General features: G+C 47.9%; 1 protein-coding gene across 2 annotated transcripts in view; it reads right to left on the bottom strand.

Moving 5' to 3' along the window:
- Positions 1–1,934: 1,934 nt before the first annotated feature.
- The window catches only part of MTHFD1L (methylenetetrahydrofolate dehydrogenase (NADP+ dependent) 1 like), a 164,305-nt gene continuing 158,325 nt past the window's right edge, over positions 1,935–7,914 (bottom strand). For both annotated transcript variants that reach the window (XM_054721834.1, XM_054721835.1), the window contains one exon: positions 1,935–2,236. The gene's annotated coding sequence lies outside the window, so the exon portion shown is untranslated. The remainder of the gene's footprint in view (positions 2,237–7,914) is intronic.

The raw sequence follows: 7,914 nt of genomic DNA, 5'->3' as shown, positions 1-7,914 counted from the left end.
CTCTTCAAATATCCAATGTGAAGACTACTCATGGATTGCTTTAATCGAGCCAGTACATTCTAGTTAAAACGAACAAAATAACCCTGGAGATAGAGGAATGAACAGAACATTAACAAACAGATCAACTGATTGCCTTGCTGCGTCTTACCTGAGTCTCCTTGTTGTCAGGGAGTCCCCACAGGGCGTTCCTCTGGGAGGTTCAGAGGGTCCTGGTCTGGCCTCGACCTCTGTGGGTGTTGCTGCTGCAGGCCCGGGAGCGGAGAGGCAGTGAGACCACGGGTGTGTGGGCCATGGCCGGTCACTTCTGGTCTGTGAGTGGCTTCTTACATGTCAGTTCTAGAGCCTGAGAGGAACCAGGACACGCCCATCCTGAAATTTCCAACCCAAACCACCCTGCCGAAGGCCACGTGAACTTTTCTCTCTCCTGCCTTGGCCTCGGGAGCGAGCAGATAACTAGCTCTTCCTTAAAGTAGCCCTGCAGTCTGTGGCTGCCTCAAGTCTTCACGAGTTGCTAAGCCCGTTACCCAACCCGCCAAAGACCAGTGGAGACTGCTTCTCACTCAGCAGTTGTATTCTCGTAGGCGAGCGAATGAGGAAGGCAAGCCAATCACACACCAGCTCTGGCATCTCGAAGTGAGATGAGCCCCAACACCGGGATTATAGGTCCTTCAACGCGAGTGTTGAAAACTTCCGCCTCTGAGTTCAGGGTGCTTTTGATTTTTCCCTTTTCGGTGACTCGGTGAGCTGCCTGGTGAAAGCTGCCTTAAAGAAAGAAGTCCCTGGTCTACAGCCCCTAGAGTGTAGATTTCTGAAATCCTTTGCTCCCCGCTAAAACATTTCAAAAATAGTAAAGGAAACTTTACATGGTAGAGGAAAATTACAAAAACTCCATAGCAGAAGGCAACTGCTTTTTAAAAAAAATCAATTCACGAGAAAGACTGCTTACTGAGTGCATAGTAGAGAGCACATGTTTACCGAGAACCCTTACAATCCTCAAACAGTTACATAAAAAATACTAGTTTCCTGTCTCTTTGGAGAGGTGTACTCCCAAAGATAACGTGGGGACAGGGTGGGGGACACTTCAGAAACTCCCAGTGAAATCGTTCGTGGGACAGTTTTTGCGTGGGGAGGCTTTAGTTAGCATCCAGTGTTTTGGAACAAATTAAATTGTGCATAACGACACATTATGGGCAGAGCACCTAGCGGGCAGGGTGGGCGAAGGGTGCAGCACGAACACCCAGGAAAGAGCCCGTGGCGAGGTCTCCCGCAGGATGTGCCTGGGGACCGTGGAGATATTTCTGGGGACTGTTCCTCACACTGCTAGAGCACAATCACGCCTTGTTTGCGCCTGAATCCTTGGTTTTGTCTAAACTTTTATATCATTTCCTATTACTGTAGGAAAACATGGGAACAAAGCAGGGCCAGGAACTCCCGGGAGGGGAAAAGGCCATCGAACATTCTTGACTGCGGGTTAAGAGTTGGACAAATGGAAAAACATTGGCCAACACCTAACTTTTAAGAGGAACTCTCTTTGCCCTGTGGGCCTCCGAAAGCCTCCTGGCCTTCGAGACTCATGGGTGGGTGGGAGAAACGCGCATAAACCCGTGAGTTTTTAGATGAGTGACGGGAACCTCACTGGCGCCGAAATGCAGTGCTGGATAGGAAGAGCTCTTTCTTCCCAAGGACACACAGCTCTCCGACAGCAGAAGGATTTCACAACTGACCAGATATTTCCGTGGTGTTTTTTTCTCTTGTTACGTTTGCGAAGTGCTGGTGGCATTCACCATTTTCCAGGAAACTGGTGTCAGGTAACAGCCCCGCCAGGAACAGCCACCTCTAGAGAGCAGAGCTTGATCTGGCGCTGAAAACCGGCCGGCCCGTTTCCCACAGACGCATTTCTTTCCAGTTCAAAGACAAGACAGCAGACTCCAGAGTGAGAAAAACGTTACCTTTTATTTCATACTCTCTTAGTCGCTCAGTCCCCATACAATAAACACTCTCAAGTGTAAGCAGTGGGAAATAATGTAAACTCCGCCGAAACAGAAAATAAATTAGTTTCTTTTCAACTTGGTGGAGGTCCTTGCACTGAACACAGCGCTCGCCCGGCTGCAGACAGAGGCCCCGGGAAGAAGGGCTCTTTGGCCTATTCTACCGCGTCGCCTAACAAGCCTATTTCCAATTCATTCTCTCCTCCAACCGCGGCCAAAAGGCAAGAAGTAGCTTGAGTCTCAGGAACCTGAAAAACAGAAAAAAAGGACAAAAATGTCTCAGTGGTTGAAGAACAGCCTTCCCCAGTACTGGGTGCTGGTGGGACACTGTTAATATCGGAGAGCTCTAAAGCTGGAGGCAGAAGAGAGTTCAAGGGCAGGTGAGCGAGTCTGTTCACAGGAGGAGGCTGAGATCACGGTTGGGACATTTTTACTGATGAGCAGCGAGTCGGGCTCTGCACCCCTGTGACCGAGTCCGTGGACACTGCAGGCGGTTTCTTAACGTCCTAACAGGTTCACCTGGGGACCGTGGCAGGAGCCCCCACGACGCCTACACTTGGGGTCTGCAGTCTCCAGGATCCTGCCCAGGGAGAACGTTCAGGATGTGAGACTGAGACTCCTGTCCCCTTTGATGTCAGTTTCCCTTTTATAGCAGGCGTGGAGAGCAAACTCCGAAAACCGCACTGAGGGTAAGGGCGAAGGAGCAGACCAGAACTTATTATTGTTAAAGCTCTGCGGCATTCTCTCAAAGGGTATCAAGACTTCCTGCCACTGGTTAACCCTGAAGTCTTTTAGAAAGAGAAGCGATTAAACTATATTTAAAAACAAACAAAGAAAACACCTAATTTCCAGAAAAAAAAATGTGTTCACCACTCCAGAAGAAATGTAAATGCAAGCATTCATCTCCCCGGCCAGGAGCTCAAACGCGGCTGGAATATAGCAAGTGGGCCTCCCACACGGGAGGGAGGGGTCTGGAGCAGAGAGGAGGACACAAGATGGTGATGAAGACAGAAGACTCTGAACTGCAAATACTCCCCTAATGTCTGGTTCCAGTCAGGGAGTGAATAAAGCAGAAACACTGCCAGCAGAAGAAACATGAAGAAGGAGGGAATGTTGGGGATGTTCGGGAGGGAGGTCTGTTGGTGCAGACCTCACCCTCTGCTCAGGCCTCACTTTGCTAAGGCTCAGAGACCCTTGGGGGAGGAGAGGGAAGAAGGGGCCTAAGGCAGGAGGGTGGGCGTTGGGGGGTGTGTGGAGATGTCCTGAGGCAGGCCAGGCTGGAACAAGGCCTTCCACCTCTGGGGGTAGGTGTGTGTGTGTGCGCGTGTGTAGAGCAGCTGATCAGCATGTAACCTCTGTGCCCCATGGATTTGTGTTTAAAATAGCTGAGTCTATGGTTTCACATTTTAAGAAAACTTGGAGGGTTGGCAGAAGTATATAGAGTCTGACTGTAGATTTTTAAAAGTCAGATGTAATAGTCAAGGTGAGAATGTGAAAACGAATCAGTATATTGTTTATTCAGCTGGAGAACAACAATTTTAGGAGTTTATTTAGTGGGTAAATATTTTGGAAGATGGAATATATCAAACATGTTGTCGTGGTATGGGAATAACAAGAAATCTAACAGTGCCCAGATGCACAGAAGAGGAAGAGGAAGGGACGGATTCCAGAGAGTAGAGGCAGTGTGGCCTCACCCCGCCTTGATTTGGGCCTACTAATTCTGGCTTTGGACTTTTAGCCTCTAGAACTGTGAAAGAATACACTTCTGGTGGTCTCATTTAAGCCACCCAGTAATTTGTTATAGCAGCCATAGGATATATACCATTAGGGGAGGGGAGGATTAGCTCTTTCTCCTCTTTATTAAGAAAAGAAAATGTCGCCCTAGCTGGTGTGGCTCAGTGGCTAGAGCGTCGGCCTGCGGATTGAAGGATCCTGGATCTGATACCAGTCACGGGCACGTGCCTGGGTTGCCGGCTCGGTCCCTGGTAGGGGGCGTGTAGGAGGCAGCTGATCAATGATTCTCTTCCTTCATTGATGTTTCTATCTCTCTCTCTCTCTCTCTCTCTCTCACTCTCTGAAATCAATAAAAAAGTATTTAAAAAATTTCATTTTATTTACCCTTATATTATTAGTAATAACACTTGGCTCCTGGCTCCTCTTTGCTAATAATTTATCGGTCCCCATTGTTGAATAACAGAGGTGAAAGTTAGGTACCACTACCAATGTGGCTATAAGTTAACCTCAATAGTATTGGTAAAGTTGCTGATGACATATTTTGACTATTTTTTTAAAGCCTGAAAAGTGAATAATTTAGAATCATGAGGTTCTTTTGAGATTTGCTTTTGAACTGAGGAGGGTTTAGTCTACTTATTTCTCCTATTAGTGAAGCTTCATGGCTGGTACTGGGTGCTGATTAACTAGTTGAATTCTGGTAAAAATGTCTCTTGCAGTGGAAAGAATTTCAAGTTCTTAGCATTTGGTTAAAACTTTCCCCCTACCTTACAAGTTCTAATTTTTCTTAACCAAGCAGATTATAACTAAAGCCATAATGGAACTCTTTCTGATTCCTCACCTGAGAATATTTTTCCATTGCTTTTTAGAGAGAATGGAAGGGAGGGAGGGGAGGAGGAGATGGAGATAGACAGATAGGTATAGAGAGAGAGAGAGAGAGAAGAAACATCGATGTGAGAGAGAAACATCAGATGATTGCCTTCCCATCCTTGCCATGACCTGCGCCAGGGATGGAACCTGCAAACCAGGTATGTGCCCTTGACTGGAAATTGAACCCTCGACCCTGCAATCTCAGGCCAACACTCTAACCACTGAGCGACGCTGGCCAGGGTTCTGATTTTTTTCGTTGACAAATAATTTTTTCTATTTTTGATGAGCTAATCATGTCTAGATTTAGTTACTAGAAAAATTATGTTTCCCGAGTTTGCTGAAATATTTATTTTCCTTTCCTTTCCTTATGTTTTTAAAGAAATATATGATTAATTTCTCCCCCAACCCCTAAAAAAGTATCCAGAAAAAACTTTCTTTAAAGGGGAATTAATAATTTCACACTGCTAAGCTTCAAAACATTCCATCTCAGTTAGGAAGGATTCAGTCATCACCATCTTTTAGATATCAATGACGTACTAACGATGTCATCTGTAGATTTAATTATCACCATCTTGTGTTTAAGCCGCTTGGGCTTGTCTGGAGATGGAGAAAGAGGGGCAGGCTCTACTCCAAGGACGGGTGGGTGGTGAATGAGGACCTTGGCCTTGAAGCTCAATGGTGGGAATAATTCTTGAGCTGCTCCTTGAAAAGATAAGAGTTTCAAGACCAAAACCACAGAGTCCAGGTGTCCCCCAAGGAACCCCGAAACCCTGTGGGTTTGCAACTTGGGGATAGAAGGCCATGTTCCCAGAAGGGCTACTGGCAACAACCATATTCAAGCTGAACGGATGGCTATTACATATCATGGAACATTTCTGCTCCAAAGGCAGGTTAGGGGAAAAACGAGCCGGTGTTACCCTCGTTTTCGCATGTGCAATTCAAGAAAAACCATGCTCGGGGAAGTGCCCACCATTACAGCCGCCCCGGAGTCCATCTGATCCCGCGCTAAACACAACTCTGCATATCAGAGCACAGCAGAGCCTCGGAATTCTTCAGGAAACCCGCCAGGGTGTTCTGTGTTCCTCTGAGTCCTGCCAAGCTCAGAAATATGATGAAGGTTCAGAACGAGCGACCCACAGTGGGGGCAAGAACCGCCCTCCCTAAATCCACTCGTCTTCAAACAAAAGGCTGAGCAGTGGAGTCTCGGCATCAGTTTCACTGGGACAAGCAACTGATTTAATTAGTGCTATTTGGTGACATCCAGAAGAGCGGCTCAGGCCCCGACTGCAACCACAGAGACTGCCCTACAGGCAAGCCTTGGCAGCAGGAGCAAGGGCTCAGGTTCTGGGCACTTCCTGGCATCGCCCATTCCTTCTAAGTCACACAGTTTCCTAGAGGGCGAGGTAAGCGGGACGGAGAGGAAGTGGAAGGGAAGTGGGTCTTCTTCTGGAGGGGACGCGCCTGCCTCATGCCCCGCGGAGTGCGGAGAGCCACCGGGAGTCTGACCACCGTGTGAGTCAAGCCACCGACAGGCCATTTCCTCTTCCGATGCCCAAATCTGTCCAAGTTGACCGTCATCCAAGCGCGAACATTTTGACTTGGTGCATTTTTAACAGCCACAGACCTCTGACCGTCAGAAGTGGTCCCCGAGGGCCGTGTGTGAGAGGCCACAGGAAAGAGAAAGGACGTTTGCGGGACCATGGTGCCGGGCAGCGCCTGGGAAGGAATGTTGGCTTGGTACGGTGGTTTTATCTTACGACACCGGATCCACTTTCAATTGTTCCAGCGAGGTCAAGTGATGGGTTTTGAACCACTGCCCACCAGGCCTCGGCCAGGTTTTGGCAGTTCACAGAGAAGAGAGAGAGCCTTGGCTAAGAGAGTGGGAAAGTGCCATTCATGAGAGAGTTAAGCAAGAGATAGCTCTATTATATCTGGACTACAAAGAATTTCGACAAAGCCATCGCTTTTAATACCCAAGTAATTATCTTTTGTTATTAAAAACGATCACCTGGTTTTCCCCAAATTACAGGTGTGTTCCAATAGCTGGCTATCATCTTCCAGGAAGGGCTGAAGCTCATGGACCCCGTGACCGAAACAAAAACAGGCATAAAGAATAGGTTGAGACTGAGAGTGAACCGATCTGGGTTGAGTCTTAGCTTTCGTACTTATTAGCTGTGCAACTTGAGCAAGTGGTTGACCTCTCTGGGCCTGAGTTTTCACAGCTCAGGAATAAAGATGCTACTCATCTCACTGGGTTGATGGCAGCATGACACGGGACAGGGGATGGCAAAGTGATGAGGGGCAGAGCTAAGCACTTGAGCTCTGGAAAGAAAGCGCTGTAGCCCTGTGGATCGGGGTGGGGCATCTCTCATTTACACCACCCCCCCGCCCCCCAGTGACCACAGCAAGGATCGGATCTCTTGGGACAGCGCCTGCCTCCAAGGAGTGCTGTGACCACCCATGCGAGGTGCTGCGCACGGTGCCTGGCATATGGAGGCATTCACCATAGAACAGAGCCCTGACCCCAGCCCTGCTCAATCTCTAGATAAAACCCAGAAGCGTATCTGTCAGGAAACAGGCACATACATGTAAGTGTAGGTGACAGTAAAGCTAAGGCCCCGCCCCTTGGCATTACACGGGTCTTGAATGCAGTAATTAAGGTATAATTGGGTTTATACGACCTACTTGGGGAGAAAAATGAAAATGGACCAACAGGCTGAAAACCACTCTCCAAGGGAGATGCAAAGAGTGTACACACTTGTTCTGGAGAAAAATGGCAGCGGCAGAGATGTAGTATAATGGGCTCTTGACATGGAAAGGGTGATTAGGCAGCACAGGGGTCAGTTTTCAGTTTAAGAGAAATGACGGTGTTAGTTTCCCAAGGCCGGGCTGGGAAAGCCGAGACATTCTCACACACACACACACACACACACACACACACACACACACTCATACCAAACGACCAAAATAACACTGTTATCAAAACTCAAGGTTATAGGCCTTTGTGTTAAAAAAAAAAAAAAAAAAAAAAAGGTCCCTTAGTTCATTTTCTGGAGTTTTCTTTTTCAGAAATGACAAAGATATGGAACGTGGTTGTGGTTACAACTAAACACAGCTCCCACTCCTCGGCAAGAAACACACAGACACCAGGAAACACCACACACAACCCAGGCCAAGCAACTCCACACCCTGTGTTAATGTAGCTTCATGTGAGTGGCCCATCACCTTTCTCATCATGGCCCAGGCGTTGGTGTGTCAGTGACAAGGACCTAACTCCCCCATGTTGACGACTGGCAGTGAAACGAGGGAAACTGAGGCCCCTGCA

Source organism: Eptesicus fuscus, chromosome 10, assembly GCF_027574615.1.
Source record: "Eptesicus fuscus isolate TK198812 chromosome 10, DD_ASM_mEF_20220401, whole genome shotgun sequence".
Classification (NCBI taxonomy): domain Eukaryota; kingdom Metazoa; phylum Chordata; class Mammalia; order Chiroptera; family Vespertilionidae; genus Eptesicus; species Eptesicus fuscus.
Note: the sequence above shows the minus strand (reverse complement) of the source record. Positions and strands in the feature narration are given on the sequence as shown.